At 35.2% G+C, this 21,513-nt stretch overlaps 1 protein-coding gene across 2 annotated transcripts in view; it reads right to left on the reverse strand.

The window, feature by feature from the left end:
• LOC115412897 (uncharacterized protein C21orf62 homolog) overlaps positions 1-21,513 on the reverse strand; it is a 49,954-nt gene that overhangs the window by 16,393 nt on the left and 12,048 nt on the right. Inside the window, exon 2 of one of the 2 annotated variants that reach the window (XM_030125567.1) lies at positions 2,442-2,579. The gene's annotated coding sequence lies outside the window, so the exon portion shown is untranslated. Of the gene's footprint in view, positions 1-2,441; positions 2,687-21,513 lie in introns of those variants that run through there. The other variant, XM_030125565.1, reaches the window with a different exon arrangement.

The raw sequence follows: 21,513 nt of genomic DNA on the forward strand, positions 1-21,513 counted from the left end.
CCTTGAGCAAGTAAACACACCCCCATTTTAGTAACCATTGGCGGCTGTGCGAGAATTGTTCGGTAACCGTGTGATCTCAAGATTCGGTAACGTTCCCTGGCCCCCTAGATCGCCAGATTTGTCCGTTTGTGATTTTTTCTTGTGGGGTTATCTCAAGAGTAAAGTGTACACGACTCGACCAAGAACTCTGGATGAGTTAAAACAGAGAATTCAGGATGAAATTCACAGTATCCCAGCTGAGATGTTGCAGCGGTCAATGAGGAATCTCAACAGCAGATTTCAAGAATGCATTCGTGCAGGAGGACGCCATCTACAGGAAGTAATTTTAAAAAAATGAAAATTCCATCATTGTTTCTTAAATGGCATGTTTTAAGGTTTCAATTACCATGAATAAAATATTTTTCTTCCATCACTCTTGGTTTTATTGGATTGTTAAAAAGTTCCCGTTTTTTTGTGTCACCCTGTACTTTAAAGGGGTCATATTTTGCTAAATCCACTTTTATTAGTCTTTGGTACATTTATTTGTGTATTTGGACCCTAATAGTTCAAAAAGTTTGAATTTGAACCCTCCAGGTGCTGCAAAGCTATCTTTACATTCATTTCTGCAAAAATTGAGGGGATTTCTACAACCCGTTTTAATTCCTGCTTAATTTGTTATGTTTATAACTAGTTATGTCATGACATTTGCACATATAAGGTCAAGACTTCTGGTGAACATTTCTCCGAGTATGTCATAATTGTTTGTCGGCAGCAGCGGTTGTAGTCCATACTGAAAATATGTCCAAAATTAAGCCGATGACCTAAAATGTTTAGTTGTTGGTTGAACAGGACAGAGCAGCACGGTCAACAACCTGGAGGGGATGTGGCGTGAAGTAGCTCATTTGCATTTAAAGGGTCATTACTCAGAAATAGGGTTGAAGATGGACATGTGGAGTTGAATTAATGAAGAATTCAGACCCAAGCATAGCATTTACAGTTTATGTAGACCACAGGGAAATGTTTTAAAACACATAATTCCATTTAAAAAAGCTAAATATCACTCCTTTAAGTATCCAAAATCTAAGTGACATTGTTATATATTGTCACCTTCATAAAATATAGATATTTTTTGACAAAAATTACTTTTTTGCCTAAATCATTAAATACTACATTTGTGGTTAAGATTTTTTTGTTTCCTGAAAAATCTGAAAAAATTACTTGGGTAATTATTTTAGAAAGGTGATGATATCTAATATAGCTGGATTACTGCTACTTATGTATGAACATCATACTAATGTCACAGCGGGTGGAGGTGATCTACTTCTGTAGTGTTTGATCGAAGCTAAAACATTAAAATTTATCAGCACAAGTTTGGTTTCTACCATCTGTATCTGTTAATTTGCATTCATTCTGTGTTGAGTTAGCATGCTTGCTACTAAGCAATTACTTCATTATTGAAATACAACAACAATAACAACAACATAAGTTTTGGTACAAAGGGACATCTTCCTTTTGTTCACTCATTAATGCATTCAGTGATTCAATCATTTTGCATACCAATCATCCACTCTCACCTTCACACCTACAGGTGATTTAGAGTTATTATTTAACCTACTGAGGTGCATGTCTTTGGTGTGAGGAAACCGAAAACACCTGTAAAGAACAACACCAAATAGAACCCCCCCCCCTGACCTTAATGATGTGATGCAACGCTGAGCAAAGCATAAAATAATTCATTTACTGTCATATTTCTCATTGTCATATTTTTGTAGATGTGACGATAACAATTTTTGTTTTTTTTTAAAGAGATGTTCAGTGTTACATCTATAAAACACTGCTGCAATAAAAGTATGTCTACTGCATTATAAAAGCACTTTATTTCAAGAAAAGTTCAAATTCTACAATAAATACTTACTGTAAACCTATGACTACTATAATATAAGAATATTATGACACAGTAAAGGTAAGAAAACTGCTCTGTAGAATAACAATAAAGCAAAAGTAACAATATCATAAAATAAAGTGTTATCTAATAAAGTAATAAAGTAAAATAAAGTGCCAATACTGTGGTATATGATTACACTGTGACAAAGTAAGAATACTGCTCTGTGCAAATACTGTTTCAGTAAGCACTATGTAATACTTTAAAAGCAATTGGAGTAAAATGCTTTAAAAATGCATTAAAAATACCCATGTTATATTAATTTTCATGTCACATCTGACTGAAACAAGCAGTCATCACAAACTTAATCCACCTCAAAAATATGTTTGAGACTTATTTTGACCAGTGACTAATTGATTAATCAATAAATCACTGCAGCTCTTCTGACAGGTTAGTGTAAATAAATGTAAAGCTGATAAATAAGCATAGCAGCAGAGTTAAGTAATAATAATAGGAGTACCTAAAATGTAGTGGGTACTTAGTTGGAGCCCCACATGTTGTGTGTGAGTGTAGTACTTACGTGGACAGCTCAGGGCTGGTTAAGGTGGCATGCTGCGTCCGTCTGCCTCCACGCGGATCTGTGCAGCTTCTTCATGCGGTGAGGGCAGCAGCAGCAGCAGCTTCCACATCTGTCTGAAGGTTGACTGGAAAACCACATCTGTCAGTGTGACAACAGCAGAGAGACAGGAAATGAGCTGGAGAGGGTCTTAGACGCTGGGTACAGGGTACACAGACTGTTTCACCGGTGACGGACTGACAACCATGTTCTCCCTCTGCCTGATTCTGATCTCTGTTCCCTGTTCCCATTCCCCCTCCTCAGACCCTCTCTCCTCCTCTTTTGGGACCCGCCTTTCATTTTCCAAGCAGTGGCTTTTTCCTTAAGGGATGGCTGTATGTGCTGCCACCTTGTGGGCATTTAAATAATTAAGAAAGGTTTATTTTTCTGAGCTCATAAGAGGTTTTTAGACTTACATTACATTAGGTTTGTTGGTTTAGTAAAGTTCTAGATATGGAAACTGAGAAATGCATATTTGTGGTCATTAGAATTTTATCAAACCAACAAACCTAATGTTGGCCTACAACTTTTGCACATTACTATATGTATTTATGAAATATCAATAGTAAGCCAGCCAGCCAGCCAGCCAGCCAGCCAGCCAGATAGATAGATAGATAGATAGATAGACAGACAGACAGTAAGGCTGAACGATATGGACAAAATTTCATATCTCGATATTCATGCCAGATATCTCGATATCGATACGATACAATATGACTATGGGTTTGGTGAAAACCAAGCATTTTTCAGAAAAATACTAACATCATAATACAAAAGAATGTGGAAAGTGCAGTTTTATTTATAAGAACTGACTGCCAGTCATTAACATTAACATAAAGTACAAAATTAATTAAATAAAATAAAAAATAAATAAATAAATAAATAAAATAAAATTAAATTTGTTGTGACTTCCAGAGCTGTACATGCAGGGCAAGCACGGGGGAAATCTATATCGTTTATATCGTTGCTTTTTCGATATTAATATCTTGAATGTTCATATCTCGATATCGACACGATAACGATATATTTTTCAGCCCTAATAGATAGATAGATAGATAGATAGATAGATAGATAGAGGGTCTGTCCGTGCTATCGTGTTCATTTTAATTCTTTTGATTTTAGTAAAGACATTTTAGAGCTGAAACAGGACCTGAAGGACAGTCAGCACTCTGCCATTGAACTGAACGATGTCAGAAAGGCCTTCAGCTCTGTGAAGATGAACAAGAGCCAGGGTCCTGACAACATCAGTGGTCGTCTTATCAAATCCTGTGCTGACGAACTCAGTCCTGTGTTTCAGTTTATTTTTAATAAGTCCTTGCAAACACAGCATGTGCCCATTCCCTGGAAGGATGCTGTCGTGGCCCTGTCCCTAAGTCCAGCCATCCAAAAACTTTGAATGACTTTAGGCCTGTCGCTCTGACTTCAGTAGTCATGAAAGTCTTTGAGAAGCTGGTTAAGACTGTGATTTTAAAGAAGACAGAGCATGAGTTGGATCCTATGCAGTTTGCATACAGGCCCAATAGAGGAGTGGAAGACGCCATACTGACTCTTTTAAACATGATTTTTAAACATGTGGAGGGTAAAGGGGCATCTGCATGGCTTTTATTTATAGACTTCTCCTCTGCTTTTAATACAGTCCAGCCCCACATTTTAATTAAAAGGCTTTTAGAACAGTTTAGGATCAGTAAAAACCTGATGGGCTGGATTTTAGATTTTTTAACAGACAGGCCCCAAAGAGTGAGGATGAATGGGGTTCTGTCCAACCCAGTGTTCTCCTCCACTGGTTCTCCTCAAGGCTGTGTCCTGTCACCATTATTATACATTCTCTACACAAATATGTGTCAGAGTGAATATGAAAACAGGACCATCATTAAGTATGCTGATGATTCAGTCATTGTCAGCCTGCTCAAAGAGGGGGAGACCAGTCACGGCCCTATTACTGATGACTTTGTCCAGTGGTGTGAGGAGTCCTACCTTCATGTGAACACATCTAAAACAAAAGATATGATTATCGATTTTAGGACAAAACAGGACAGGGACGGAGTCACTTTAATTAAAGGTCAGACTATAGAGCAAGTGCAATCATACAAATACCTTGAGATGATAATTGATGAAAAACTGAGTTTTAATGAAAACTGTAGATCTGTGTGTAAAAAAGGCCATCAGCACCTCCACTGCCTTAGGAAACTGGCACACTTCCACATTGACCGAACCATTTTAACTTTATTGTTCCTTTATTGAGTCTGTTTTATCTTTCTGTCTGGTGGCGTGGTTCGGTCAGACCTCAGTTGCAGAGAGAAGCTCACTAAATCAAATAGTGAGATGGTCTAGTCGCCTGATTGGTGAGTCCCAGTCTTGTCCCGCCTCCCTGTACACTAAACAGGCACAGAGGATGGCTTCATCAGTTCTTAACAATGACTCCCATCCTTTACGAGGTGAATTTCAACTCCTTTCCTCTGGACGGAGGTTCTTAGTCCGAAGGTGCAGGACACAGCGTTATAAAAATAGCTTTGTTCCTGTTGCCGTCACTGAGCTCAATAAGAAACAGTGACATTGCACTTTACTAACTTATTTTAGTTATTTATTCCATTTCTTTGCTCTATTTATTATTATTGTGACTTCAAATTTTTAATTTTTTAAATTTTATGTTCTTATCCTGGTTTTTAATCCCAGATTGTTTTTATTTTATCTTTTCTGGTTTTTATTGTGTTTTATTGCATCTTGTTTTTATTTATTTGATCTTATTTATTTTATTCTTTTACTTATCCACGCTGCTATACAGATGAATGGTGGAACACTGAGCACTTTTTGTCCTGTCTTTTTGTCCTGTCTGTAAGCGTGATCAAGTGCCTGTCTTGAATGTTCAATGTATGTGTTGTTGTAACGTCAAGGCAATCACCTAGACTGCAAAACAAACCTACCTACGGGTATAAATAAAGTAACCTTGACCTTGACCTTGATCTGCATTATATTTTGGTGTCCCCGTTACGCGGCAACATGTATTTTGTTAATACATGTTTAATACGTGTTGCCATGTAACAGGGACACCAAAATATAATGCAGATAGCACGGACAGACCCTAAACCCGGGGTGTCAAACTCATTTTAGTTCAGGGGCCATATTCAGCCCAGTTTGATCTCAAGTGGGCCAGACCAGTAAAATAATGACTTAATAACCTGTAAATAATGACAAATCCAAGTTTTTCTTTTTTGTTTTAGTACAAAAACCCCCCAATTAAATTATGAAAATATTTACATTTTACAAAAAAGATGTGAATAACCTGAAAAAACAGAAATTTCATTTGAAAAATTACTGCAATTTTAACAATATTGTGTTTTGACTTATTATTTATACATGTGCATTTACACACAGTGTTACATAAACATTTGGTAACAGGCAGAATATTGTTAAAATTTTGGAGTTTGGAACTAAAATTTGGACAATTTCTACAATATTACATCTCTTATTATTATTAACACAACCACAGATCACAGTAGATCCATAAATGCACAAAACATTTAGTAACAAGCAGAATATTGTTAAAATTGCACATTTCGGGTTGTTCATCTTTGTTTTTATTTATGTATTTATTTGCATTTTATTGTGAAAGAATAGTTTTGTAAATGTTAATATTTTCACAGTGTAATCTTATTTTTTTCACTTAAATTTTTCCACATAAATTTTCACAAAGAAAATGTATATTTGTCATTATATATGGGTTATGGTGTTGTTATTTTTACTGGAGATCACATTGGTCTGTATGTGGAACCTGAACCAAAAGGATTTGGACAACCTTGACCGTTCAAGTTCATTTTTGCACTTTCATCCTGCGGGCCAGATTGGATCATTTGACGGGCCACATTTGGCCCCTGGGCCGCATGTTTGACACCTGTGCCCTAGACAGACAGACAGACATTCTTTATTGATTCCAAACAGGGAAATTGTATATTTGTGGTCCTAAGAACTTTATTAAACCAACAAACTTAATGTTGGGCTACAACTCTCGCACAGTACTGTATATATTTATGAAATATCAGTAGTAAAACTACAGTGGCCCAGAGGTGCAACAGGCCAAAAAATTATCCACTAGACGAAAAAAATTATCTACTACAAGAAAAAAAAAAGAGAACAGCCTAAAAAAATTATCCACTAGATGAAAAAATTATCTACTACAAGAAAAAAAAGAGAACAGCCCAAAAAAATTATCCAGTATAAGAAAAAAAAGAGAACAGCCTAAAAAAATTATCCACTAGATGAAAAAAATTATCCACTACAAGAAAAAAAAGAGAACAGCCCAAAAAAATTATCCACTATAAGAAAAAAAAGAGAACAGCCTAAAAAAATTATCCACTAGATGAAAAAAATTATCTACTACAAGAAAAAAAAGAGAACAGCCAAAAAAAATTATCCACTAGATGAAAAAAATTATCTACTTCAAGAAAAAAAAGAGAACAGCCTAAAAAAATTATCCACTATAAGAAAAAAAAGAGAACAGCCTAAAAAAAATTATCCACTACATGAAAAAAATTATCTACTACAAGAAAAAAAAGAGAACAGCCTAAAAAAATTATCCACTAGATGAAAAAAATTATCTACTACAAGAAAAAAAAGAGAACAGCCCAAAAAATATCATCCACTGTAAGAAAAAAAAAGAGAACAGCCTAAAATAAATTATCCACTAGATGAAAAAAAAAAATCCCCTATAAGAAAAAAAAGAGACCAGCCAAAAAAATTATCCACTAAAAGAAAAAAAAAAAAAGAGAACAGGCAAAAAAAATTATCTACTAGCCCAAAAAATTATTCACTATAAGAAAAAAAAAAAGAACAGGTGAAAAAATGTATCTACTATGAGAAAAAAAAGAGAGCAGCCCAAAAAAATATCCACTATAAGAAAAAAAAAAACATCATCCACCTTTTCAATTACAGGGGCGCTGTTTACCCGAAAGGTGTCTTGCTTTAAAATTAAGACCACCACAAAAAATAAAAGGATAGGCTGAAAAATTTTAAGGCTTTCGGCTAATGTGGCTAATGCTAAGGAAGTACCCCACCGGAAGTGGAGGTCGTGCGCTAAAAAATAAAGTTATTTTAAAATATAGATATTTCCATTAATATAGTTTGCAAAGCAGTTAAATGATTAAATACGGTTCCAGTGTCTGCTCAAGGTTAGGCATGGGCGTTAAATGGTTAAGGTTAGGGTTAGGGTATGGTTGGGGTTAGTTTTCAGTGGTAAATGGCCCTTATGTGCACTGTGTGAAGGTTCGTTGCTAAGCTAATGCTAACGCGAAAAGTTGACGGCAACTTTGTGTTATTTTATTTTGAGAGGAGGAGAAGAGGAGCTTCCTGTGGAGCTCCACTATCATGGCATTGCCCATTTGTTTGCAGGTAGACCTCTCCTCCTCAACTCAAACGGAGTGTCTTTACTAACACTAGATCAAGAAGGACATTTTGTGGAGATAAAGATGTGTGCCGTGGTACCGCAGTGCCTCGGCACCTGGCAACGAGCTGAGCTGTGGTGCCGAGCCATGGTACGTGGTGCCTCGCGGCATCAACCGTGGTGCCGCACCAGCCGAGGTGCCACGGTACCTCGCGGCACCAGCCGAGGTGCCACGGCACCAGGTGTCGGTGCCGCAATATGCACTTGCTGTCTCTCAACAAATGGGCGATGCCATGATAGTGGAGCTCCACAGGAAGCTCCTCTTCTCCTCCTCTCAAAATAAAATAATTTTAGAACTTCTTGTAGCGAATATTCATCAAAAATGATATTGAATGTCAGGCAGTTGAACAATTCAACACCGTAATCACACAATTGTTTACTCGCACTGGTAGTTCACAAAGTTGCCGTCAACTTTTCGCATTAGCTTAGCAACGAACCTTCACACAGTGCACACAAGGGCCATTTACCACTGAAAACTAACCCCAACCATACCCTAACCCTAACCTTAACCATTTAACGCCCATGCCTAACCTTGAGCAGACACTGGAACCGTATTTAATCATTTAACTGCTTTGCAAACTATATTAATGGAAATATCTATATTTTAAAATAACTTTATTTTTTAGCGCACGACCTCCACTTCCGGTGGGGTACTTCCTTAGCATTAGCCACATTAGCCGAAAGCCTTAAAATTTTTCAGCCTATCCTTTTATTTTTTGTGGTGGTCTTAATTTTAAAGCAAGGCACCTTTCGGGTAAACAGCGCCCCCGTAATTGAAAAGGTGGATGATGTTTTTTTTTTCTTATAGTGGATATTTTTTTTGGGCTGCTCTCTCTTTTTTTCTCATAGTAGATAATTTTTTTCACCTGTTCTTTTTTTTTTTTTCTTATAGTGAATAATTTTTTGGGGTAGTAGATAATTTTTTTTTGCCTGTTCTCTTTTTTTTCTTTTAGTGGATAATTTTTTGGGCTGGTCTCTTTTTTTTCTTATAGGGGATTTTTTTTTTCATCTAGTGGATAATTTTTTTTGGGCTGTTCTCTTTTTTTTCTTATAGTGGATAATTTTTTTAGGCTGTTCTCTTTTTTTCTTGCAGTAGATAATTTTTTTGTCTAGTGGATACTTTTTTTAGGCTGTTCTCTCTTTTTTTTTTTCCTTATAGTTGATAATTTTTTTGGGCTGTTTTTCTCTTCTTTTTTTTTTCTTGTAGTAGATAATTTTTTTCATCTCGTGGATAATTTTTTTAGGCTGTTCTCTTTTTTTTCTTATAGTAGATAATTTTTTTCATCTCGTGGATAATTTTTTTAGGCTGTTCTCTTTTTTTTCTTGTAGTAGATAATTTTTTTCATCTAGTGGATAATTTTTTTTAGGCTGTTCTCTTTTTTTTCTTGTAGTAGATAATTTTTTTCGTCTAGTGGATAATTTTTTGGCCTGTTGTACCTCTGGGCCACCGTATAAAACAGACAGACAGACAGATAAATAGACAGATAGATTTTAAACTAGGAAATTGTATATTTGTATATTAATACTATTCTGCCCTTGCTTGTATGTGTGTCACAACTAGCTTGGTAGATAGATAACAGGTTCTCAGACTGACTGTAAAACTGCTAAATATACAGAATATGTCTCAGTTATGTTCAGTGCCTTAGTACATTTACAGGACGTCATCATTGAATGAATAGCTAGCTCGAGGCTAACTTGAAAGGGAAATTCCATTGACATGCTAACGATTAAGATTTACAACGTCCCTTTAACCAACAACAAATGTTTACATTAGAAATATTTTAGTATTCATTCTTACAATAACTGAACGTAAAAATACTCACAGGCAAACGTTTTCCTGGAAATACAAACAGAGTGAGAAAAGAACTGTAGATCTGAAATGATGGAAAATCCGACAGTAGTACTTATTCTGACCGCTAGGGGGCTTCATTTACTTGCTTTTAACAATACAGGGGTTGGACAAAATAATGGAAACACCTTAAAAAATCAACAAAATATAATTTAATATGGTGTAGGTCTGCTTTTTGCGGCAATTACAGCCTCAATTCTCCGAGGTATTGATTCATACAACTTGTGAATTGTTTCCAAAAGAATTTTAAGCCATTCTTCAGTTAGAATACCCTCCAACTCTTTTAGAGACGATGGCGGTTGAAATCGACGTCTTACTTGAATCTCTAAAACTGACCATAAATGCTCAATAATGTTGAGGTCTGGGGACTGTGCCGGCCATATGAGATGCTCAACTTCATTAGAATGTTCCTCATGCCATTCTTTAACAATTCTAGCTGTATGGATTGGGGCATTATCATCTTGAGGTGAAGGTGTTTCCATTATTTTGTCCAACCCCTGTAGAACATCAACGTTATATATTTTTCAGTAATTCTAATTTCTGCTTTTGTCAATGGGAATACATTTCATTTGTTCATGGGAGACTCCAATCTAAACAAGGTGAAGCAATATCAAACTGTTTAACTATTTAACTGCTGCAAATTAAACAAACTACAAGAAGAAATGAAAATATATAGACCTTTCTAAATATTGATTCTGTTTTCTGGTGCCTATTGAGCTCTACAATTTTCTCTTAACTAATTTTACTCTGTAATCCACTCTCTGTGTTACTTGCTATTATTTATTATCATTTCTCAGTCTCTGAATTCAGTTACAATCTGGATATATGTGAAGTATGTAGACTAGTAAAACTAAAAGGGAAAAAAAACAGCTGTTGGGGTACAGTATTTAGTTCGACTTCCCTTTGTATTCAACATGTCTTTAACCCTTTTTTCCAGACAATACAAAATTTACTGAAAAAAACAACTTTTCTTTTGCAAAAATAAAACTTGTGTCATTCCCAAAACTTTTGGCCATGAGTGTAATTCATTGTCTCATAAAAGTCATTCTCCATATAAACCTTGTTGAGCCACGTTATGTAATAAATTCCCATTATGTAATAAAAGTTCAAAATGTAATAAGAATGTCACGTCATCTTGTAATAAAGCGGCATTATGTAATAAGCTGACGCATTTTGTAATAAACTACGTCACCGCATTATATAGTAAATTTTTTCACATTATTTGTATTATTTATTTATTGTTTATATTTATTATTAGACACATTTTTATATTAAAAAAAAAAAAAAGTAATAACATGGTTAATTATGTATGTACCAAAGGTGTGATGGTTTAGCTCTTTTTTATATCCAGAAATGTTGTTTACATTGTTAAAGACACTTTCCTGAGTAGTTTTTTTTTTTTTTCAACTGGCATAGACACCTTATATTGATCAAAATATTTTAATTTTTCTTAAAAAAGGTTCTGTTTAGAAATAAAGCCATTTATTGTTCAACATCAGCATTTTCTACTTTGTGTGTGCATGTTGGAGTGTGTGTACTAATTGCGAATGTAATGGTAATAGGTAGGCTATCATTAGCACTACTACAACTACTAATCTGCAGGGCTACTTCAATTAAAGAGGGGGAAAAAAATGTACTTGAGTGTCGTTATTATGTAATGAACCATGTTATCACATTTTCCTGAAAATAAAAATGTGTCAAGTGCATTTTGAAATAAATTTCTCAAATTGTAATAACTTACTACATAATGCAAAAAAAAATTACTACATAATGGTAGTTATTATTACATTAGTAGTAGTTATTACTACATTAAGGTAGTTTATTACATAATACGGCTTTATTACAAAATGACTTGACATTCCTATTACATTTTGAACTTTGATTACATAATGGGAATTTATTACATAATGTGGCTCAACAAACCTTTTATGCTGATGTGTTAATTATTCATTTAGTTGTGAAAATTTGCAGTGACAAAAAATACAATTTTCAAGCAGTAACAATAATTTTGCCATCCTCTAGCTTCACTCATGTCCTTTGCTTCTCTCTACTGCATATGGAACAGGATGGAGACAGGTCTATCTACATACAAATCTGCCATGTTTTGCTATGCCTTATCGCCCATTTCATCATTTAATATGAAGATTACTTTCTTATTAGTACAAGCCTATATGAGGTTGTTGAAATTCAGTGTGATTATGAGATATTAATTTACTTTAAAAAAAAAAAAAAAAAAAAGATTTAGAATTCAATGTTGTTACAGGTTCTGCCAAGAATCAAACCCCAGTATCCCATATCAAAATCCGTAGTATTATCTACTGATCTATGCGCTCATGTTAATATATAATGCATCTACACTTCATTTTGTCTAAGTCACTTTAAAAGTAAAGTAGTAGTAATAATAATAATAATAATAATAATAATAATAATAATAATAATAATAATAATAATAATAATACTAACTTTATTTGTATAGCACATTTAAAAACAAAGTTTACAAAGTGCTTTGACAGAGGGCACAACAGCAGGATACACGAAGCAAGTAAAAACACTTAAACAGAAGCAACACAATTAGAGAGATGTATGAACAAATTAATAATCAAACAGGATCAAATTTAAAAATTAAAAATTAAAAGTAAAGTAAATTAAAAGTAGTGATGAGCTGTACGCACAGGTGCGAAAAAAATTATTAGACCACCCTTGTTTTCTTCAATTTCTTGTTCATTTTAATGCCTGCTATGACTGAAGGCACATTTGTTTGGACAAATATAATGATAAGAACAAAAATAGCTCATAAGAGTTTAATTTAAGAGCTGATATCTAGCCAGAGTCTGGTTTTGACCAACTCTATATGTAAAGTGTCATAAGATAACTTTTGTTATGATTTGGCACTATATAAATAAAATTTGATTGATTGATTGATTGATTTTCCATGGTTTTCTTGATAATAACTAAAATCACTTAAGTTCTTACATCAATATCTATGTCATTATACTGACAAAAACAGTGCTTTTAGGCATGTTTTCTTTTGTCTGTTTTAGTCACATGATACACACAGGAGTTAGTACTTGATTGCATAACCATTGTTTCTGATGACTTTTGATGGTCTAATAATTTTTTCAGCCACTGTATGAGGAAACTTACCTGTGCTGTTGAAAGTAAAATTACATTTGATGTAAAATGACAGGAAGTAATATGCTAAATAGGTCTAACTGTACTCCTCTTTCTTTTTTAACATTAGTTATTAGAATTTCCACTGCTATAGGAAGTGTTTTTTTCATGGTTATTTCCTGAATGAACTGAACTGAAATGTTGGCTGTAGTTCATACACCATTTCCTGACAACATTCAGAGTTTATTCAGTTCCTGATTGTGGTTCTTTGTCTCAGTCTGCAGTTTTTTTTTTTGTCCTTTTTATGTCTTTTGACATGCAAAGTCCACATTTCTGATCTTCATTTGAGTCAACACTTAAAAGCTGTGACGTGTTATGACCAAAAACAGTTACATTAGTACAAATTTGACATGTATTACTTGAGTAAAGCTTTCTGTTTTGACTGAGAGTTTAACATCTGAAAAGATTTAAAGCTGCTTTGTGGAATATCCCTCAGCAGCACTTCTTGTTTCTAGAACTTTCAGAGCGGTAAATCTCATTTTCTGCAACTATCAACAACTAACTACCAACAACCACTTCCTGTCTTGTAAAGAAGGCCCACCAACGCCTCTTCCTCTTCCAGAGACTGAAGCATGCTGATCTGAATAGGCTTGTCCTAACAGACTTCTACTGGAGTGTGGAGGAAAGTATCCTTACTTCAGTGTTTTTCAACCTTGGGGTCAGGACTTCATTTGGGGTCACCTGGAATTCAAATGGGGTCGCCTGAAATTTCTGGTAATTGATAAAAATAAAAAATTATAAAATTAATGTTTATTTGCAACATAGTACAGCAAATTATTACATGATCAAAAACAAATTAATTTTAGCAAAAAATAAATAAATAAATAAATAAAAACTCTCCATTTTGAATGTCTGGGGTCGCCGGAAATTTTTGATGTTAAAATGGGGTCACGAGCCTAAAAAGGTTGGGAACCACTGCCTTACTTCCTACATCGCTGTGTGGAATGGTTGCTGCAGCTGCAGACAGAAAGACAAAGAGTAATGAAGCCTGCCCACAGTTAGTGACATTTCCAACAGCAGGAGGAGGAAAAGAGCTTCATGCATGATGAAGGACCCCACCCACCCTGTACACAGCCTGCTTGGCCATCTTCCATCCGGCAGGAGACTCCACAGCATCAGAGCCAGAACCACCAGGCTCACGTACACATACAGCTGCTGCCTGGACTGTACAGCTAAAACCACAACTGAACAATAACCCACTGCGGTGCTGCTTCGTATGTGCACATGTAATAACACTACAACATAGATATACAATCTGCTTACACAATATGAAGTGCAATTACTGTCCTGGAGGATTCTGTTGGGTTTCTGTAAATTTGATTTGATTTTGATTTGATTTGATACAGCACTTTGTGACTTGTCTGTGAAAAGTGCTGTATAAATAAAATTTACTTACTTACTTACTTAACCCTTTCATGCACAGTGGTCACTCCAGTGGACAGTTTTTCTCCAGCTGTTCTCTTGTATATTCATGGGTTTTGATGTTTTAGTTCCATATCAGCCAACACAGTGGACACTAATGCACCATCCCATACACTGACATTCAGACCATTACTGTAACTTTGCTGTTCTTGATAAACCTGATCTGCACTAACATGTTTGAGTGTAAATCAACTGTTATTTGTTAGACAAGAAGGTTTTTTTTTTTTTGCATATTATCTCCATGAAGTGAGTAATTACTAGTATTGGAATATGTTAAAATGTGAGAAGACATCAGATTAGCAGCATTAAAAATGTTTTTATTTCATTGTTTTCAGATCACTTTCTGATATTGGGTTTTAAACACGTTTCTTTACTTCAAAAATTAAATGCATGGATATTTTTATAACGCCATAGAAAAAAAAACTCGATTGCATTGTTTTTTTCATGCCTAAGGAGGAATAAAAACACTGAAGAAAAAATCTTTACTAAAGTTCTCACAATTCATGCATGAAAGGGTTAATATAACATGCAATAATCTGTTTATATTTCAGTCATTTCCTCTTCTATGTTGATTTATTTAGTATGATTATTGTTATTATAGTTATTATTATTATTGTTATTATCTGCGCTTTCCTCTGTTTTGTATTTTTATTTTAAATGAGTGCGTGTTCTGTTTCCTAGTATCTATTTTTTTCTATATTAATTTGTGTGTTTCTTTAAATGTTCGTTTCAGTCCTGTGGATCGTAAATATCGTTCGCCATCCAATGTTGAATGACAATAAAGAATCTTGAATCCTGAACTCCTCACAGCTTTCAACAGAGACAGTGATGCAGTGGTAAAATTAATCCAAAAGCACCAACACATAAAAGGACAACTTTACACTGATGTCTCACAGTTAAGGTATATTTGCTGGTAATACTCACATACTTTTACTCAAGTAAGTTTTTTTATAAGGGCTTCTACCTGTTATGGAGTATTTTCAGTGTAGTATTTAGGCCGGGGATATTCAAATCTGGTCCTCGAGGGCTGTTTTAGATATTTCCCTCTTCCAGCACACCTGGTTCAATTAATGATCAGCTCATCATCAAGCTCTGCAGAAGCCTGATAACTATGTAATGACTTCCTGGTGTGCTGGAAGAGGAAACAGACAAGGACCAGATTTGAATACCCCTGATTTAGGCTGTAACTTAACCAAATGATCTTAATACAGGGTGGGGAAGCAAAATTTACAATGAACATTTAGTTGTTTTTTCTCAGCAGGCACTACGTCAATTGTTTTGAAACCAAACATATATTGATGTCATAATCATACCTAACACTATTATCCATACTTTTTCAGAAACTTTTGCCCATATGAGTAATCAGGAAAGCAAACGTCAAAGAGTGTGTGATTTGCTGAATGCACTCGTCACACCAAAGGAGATTTCAAAAATAGTTGGAGTGTCCATAAAGACTGTTTATAATGGAAAGAAGAGAATGACTATGAGCAAAACTATTACGAGAAAGTCTGGAAGATACTATTAAAGAAGAATGGGACAAGTTGTCACCCGAATATTTGAGGAACACTTGCGCAAGTTTCAGGAAGTGTGTGAAGGCAGTTATTGAGAAAGAAGGAGGACACATAGAATAAAAACATTTTCTATTATGTAAATTTTCTTGTGGCAAATAAATTCTCATAGGGCTGTGCAATTAATCGAAATTCAATTACGATTTCGATTATTACACGCAACGATTACAAAAATTATGTAATCGAGAAAAAACGATTATTAATTTTGAGTTGTTTTAATTCACGCGCACGCAAGCTACCATGAGCTGCTCTGCCCCGCCCCCCTCTAAGCTACTGCTGCCTGCTAGCCGGCAGGTCCACCCCAAGAGGAAAGTTGTACCTAGCGGTCTAGACAAATGGCAGGAGAATCACAGCAGAAGTGCTTGGTAAACAAAAAAGGCAAGTCCAATTCAATTGTATGGAATCACTTTGGGTTTGATGAAGAAGACGAAGAGCAAAAACACATCACGTGCAAAAAGTGTTTCGTAGTTGTGTCCGCACCGACCGCTAACACAACAAACCTTTTTAACCATCTAAAGTTTAACCACCGCGACCTTTATCATAATCTTATGAAAAACTAAAACACATAAAAACAACTTCGTCCGCAATGCAGTCTTCAGTCTCCGAATCTCTTTATGCTGTAACTCCTGTATTAACCTAACCCTAACCCGTATAACCTTAACGTACGTATTCTTGATGGCTGATGTAAACAGAAGGCCTGAACTGAAACCTCACGGCACGCCACTGAATTTACTATGTTTCATACTACATTGAACATACTTGAATTTATAATTTGCACTTTATGTGAGTTTTTTTTTTTTAATTGCTACAGTTCTATGGCAAGTCTATAGCAGTTTAATTACAGTGCACTATTTATTTACAAAAGGAAACATACTTGAATTTACAGTACACTTATTTGCATTCAAAGATTTTTTTGTTTCATACAAAAGTGAACATACTTTGCTTTAGTGGTTAAAAGCTTCATTTATGTTTAAAGAGTATATTTTACATTGCTTTGCAAGAAAAAAATAAACAACTTTAAGGTTAAAAAATAATCGTTTTTAATAATCGTGATTTCAATTATTGCTAAAATAATCGTGATTATTTTTTTTTCCTATAATCGAGCAGCCCTAAATTCTCATGACTTTCAATAAACTAATTGGTCATACACTGTCTTTCAATCCCTGCCTCAAAATATTGTAAATTTTGCTTCCCCACCCTGTACTTCTTCTACCACTGATCTCATCTTGTTTTGTCCCGCTCTCTGTGAACAAGTGTACTGTTTGTTCGCAGAATAATGATTTACTTGTTACATTTTATGGTAGGTGGTGACCACAGTCTCTCATCTTGTTATTTTATGCTTGTAAAGTCATCTCACATCAGTGACATCAGCTGTTTTACATGACACGACTAGTCCAGATGTTGTAACAGGCGAAGTCGGCAACGGAGAATTAAACTAGTAATACTGGAAAATCTTGCATCGAAGCAGAGGAATAAGGCTGACTGATGAACAGCAGCTATGAAGAGAGTTTAACTAATAAATAGGTATTACTGACGGTGGAGAAAGGAAACAGAAAAAAACAGAGATGTGACAGATATAACTGAAGGTCAAGGTCATGCTAGTATTTGCTTATAAATAGCTACAGTTTATAGTAACTAAAACTGTAACTAAAACAAAACAAAAAAATTACAACCAGATCCAAATGGGAAAAACTGACTCTTACACGTCGAAGATACAGGAAATGAGGTCACCTCCTGCTGCGTTCACATACTGGCCAGAAAAAATAAGATGGCAGCCAGGGGTGGGGTTGCAGAACCAGACCACACAGTCTACCCAGAACCACTGATAATGCAGCTGCTGAACACTGACTAAAGTGTTTATATAAAACACAAAGCTGTGCTCACACATGTCTGTGACAAATACTTTAAACTGTACTGTGTCCACTCCAAGGAAAACAACCAGTCACCAAACACTTTAATTCAACTCTATGTGTGTTTCTACAGAAGGTATTTGTTCCATTTCAACAGCTTATTACTCGAGATTTAACGATTCACATACTTCTGTCTTAACTGCTGGATATACTTCATAATCTGTTTAACATTGTTGATTTTTGTTTTGTTGTTTTTGTAACACAACCAAATGTGACTTTTGTTTTATTTCAGACACAACAAGAAAATACAGGAAGTATGTGCAGCCTATAAACTTTGTAGTATAAAAGCACACTAAATTAGTGTCATGATTTAAACTGTCATGACTAAAGGTGTCATGATTTAGTGTGACCCCTGTCCCAATGACAAGAAGCAGCACAAACAATGACAAACATCTGTCAAAGTCAGTTTTATTTGTCAGTTTGCCATAGGCATAGCAGTAAAATTGAAATTACAACCCTCTAAGGACCCTGGTGTCACAAGGAACATAGCAGAAAAATATAAAAAAGAGAATATAACGATAAATATACAAGGTGACTCTAAGCAGCAGGGGGTTGGAGACATGATGAAACATCTGACGTCTGAATCACACAGTGTGATGAATGAAAGCTGGTGCAAAACGTCATAAAATTAATGCAATAAATCTCATATTGTCTGAAAAAAAGGGTTAAGGACATGCTAAGTGCAAAGCAAGGTTCACACTTAATACTACCACTTTGGTTTATAGAAGCTGTTTTTCCCTTTTGTTTTTACTGCTGTACATACTTCACATACATTCAGACTGTAACTTAATGCGCTGTGGTCATTAGAACTTCACTAAACCAACAAACTTAATGTTGGCCTAAGACTTCTAGCCCAGTACTCTATGTATAAAAATATGACCTTAATAAAATAATAATAATTATAAAAATAATTAATACAAAGAGTGTGTTACCAAGTTAAAACACAGAGTAAGATGTACATTTTAGACATTAATAGGTGACAGAAAAGAGAATCAATATTTAGAAAGGGTTACATTTTCATCTCTTTTTGCAGTTTGCTTAGTTTATAGCAGTTAAACTGTTAAATAGTTCAATGTTGCTTCAGCATGTGTAGATTGGAGTATGGATGGATATATGGGGAGTATGTGCAGCAGTAAAACAAAAGGGAATAAAACAGCCATAGAGGTAATATTTTACATGAGCTCCCTTTGTACATAATATGTCTTTAAGCCTTTTGCTCACACAATATGCATTGCATTATTTTCTGATGTTTTGTACCAGGTATCATTCAACAGATGTTTCTAATTGTTTGTGCTGCTCCTTGTCATTGGGTCAGGGGTCACAACAAATGGTGACTTTAACCTTTAGCACCTATTTCATTTAGTTCACTTTTTGGAGTGTGTTTTATGGCTGTGTACATATTTCCTGTATCATGGTGTGATATGCAAGCTGCACATTCAGGACAGGCTCTCCAGTGAGTCATTAAAACAGCAAAGTTGAACTGTGGAGCAACCTTCCCACCACTACAGGACATCTGCATTACCCGGGTCACAAAGAGGGCACACAACATTATCGAGGACCACACCCACAACACACACTGTTCACGGTCCTGCCATCTGGCAAACACTACAGGAGTGTGAAAGCAAAGACAATCATACTAAAGAACAGTTTTTATCCACAGGCCATCAGGATAGTGAACCACTGACTGACTGCAATTCAGATCTGTACATATCCTTGCATATTTGCACAACAGTAATAATATTTGCACTCAACATCCTACCACTGAGACAGTATTTTATATCTTGGACAATCATTCATTCATTCACTCATTATCTGAACCTGCTTTTATCCTCATTAGGGTCACAGGGGTCACTGGAGCCGACGTCAGCTTATGGGCGAAGGCGGGGTACACCCTGGACATGTCGCTAGTTCATCGCAGGGCTGACATAGAGACAAACAATCGCTCTCACATTCACACCCATGGACAATTTAGATCAGGGGTGTCAAACTCATTTTAGTTCAGGGGCCATATTCAGCTAAATTTGATCTGCAGTGGGCCGGACCAGAAAAATAATAACATAATAATATATAAACTAGAAGCACTCGGAGAGCACAGACCTCTGCCAATGCTGATCAGTGCCCCCCCCCGTGGGCCCCCCCACGCCAAGGAGGTTATGTTTTTGCCAGGGTTTGTTTGTTTGTTTGTTTGTCTGTCCGTTAGTGTGCAACATAACTCAAAAAGTTATGGACAGATTTGGATGAAATTTTCTGGTCTGTACCCCCCCCGTGGGCCCCCCCACCCCCGATCACCACCAAAATTTAATCATTTCTTCCTTATCCCATTTCCAACAAACCCTGAAAATTTCATCCAAATCTGTCCATAACTTTTTGAGTTATGTTGCACACTAACGGACAGACAAACAGACAGACAAACAAACCCTGGCAAAAACATAACCTCCTTGGCGGAGGTAACAAAACAAAACAAAACAAAACTAGAAGCACTCGGAGAGCGCAGACCTCCGCCAAGGCTGATCAGTGGCCCCCCCCGTGGGCCCCCCCACACCAAGGAGGTTATGTTTTTGCCAGGGTTTGTTTGTTTGTCTGTCTGTTTGTCTGTCATTTAGTGTGCAACATAACTCAAAAAGTTATGGACAGATTTTGATGAAATTTTCAGGGTTTGTTGGAAATGGGCCCCCCCACCCCCGATCACCACCAAAATTTAATCATTTCTTCCTTATCCCATTTCCAACAAACCCTGAAAATTTCATCCAAATCTGTCCATAACTTTTTGAGTTATGTTGCACACTAACGGACAGACAAACAAACAAACAGACAGACAAACAAACCCTGGCAAAAACATAACCTCCTTGGCGGAGGTAATAATGACAACTCCAAATTTTTGTCTTTGTTTTAGTGTAAAAAAAACATTAAATTATGAAAATACTTACTTTTATAAACTATCCAAAACCAAAAAAAAAAAAAAAAAAATGAAAAAACTGAAATTTAAATTAAAAAACTTAAGAAAATTGAGTGCAATTTTGACAATATTATTCCTCAACTTATCATTTCTCCATGTGCATTATGGATCAGATCTACAAAGACACTAAACACTGAGAAACAGGCTGAAAATTTGTTAAAATTGTGCTGAATTTTCTTTAGACATTTCAGGTTCTTCATATTTGTTCAGGTTATTCACATTGTAGTGTTACAGGATTATTTGGAAATGTAAATATTTTCATAATTTAATGTTATTTTTTGCACTAAAACAAAGAAAAAAAAAAGTGGTTAATTCTAGATTTTTTTTTGGCTTAATTGAAGATTTTTTTTTGCTTAATTCAAGAATTTTTATTTTTTACTTAATTGAGAATTTTTTTTTGGCTTAATTCAAGGTTTTTTGCTAAATTTTATTTTTTAAAATTGTATTATCCACTGTACCACCGTGTCACCCCTTGTACAATCAATCAGTCTTTACTTTTTTGCACCTTGATACACTTACTCTTTGCAGAGTACTTGCTTCATTTTATTTTACCTATTCATTTTTCCTTGCTTAGTGTACAGTTTGTTTCCTTTATTGTGTTTTAGTTTAGCTTAAATTGCTTTAACTGTACAGAATATTTCCTTTATTTCATTTTAGTTTAACTGTTTATGGTAGTCGTGTGAAATGAACTCTCAAGGTAAGAATTTCATTGCTCAGTACTGTTGT

The sequence above is a fragment of the Sphaeramia orbicularis genome, chromosome 21 (assembly GCF_902148855.1).
Source record: "Sphaeramia orbicularis chromosome 21, fSphaOr1.1, whole genome shotgun sequence".
Classification (NCBI taxonomy): domain Eukaryota; kingdom Metazoa; phylum Chordata; class Actinopteri; order Kurtiformes; family Apogonidae; genus Sphaeramia; species Sphaeramia orbicularis.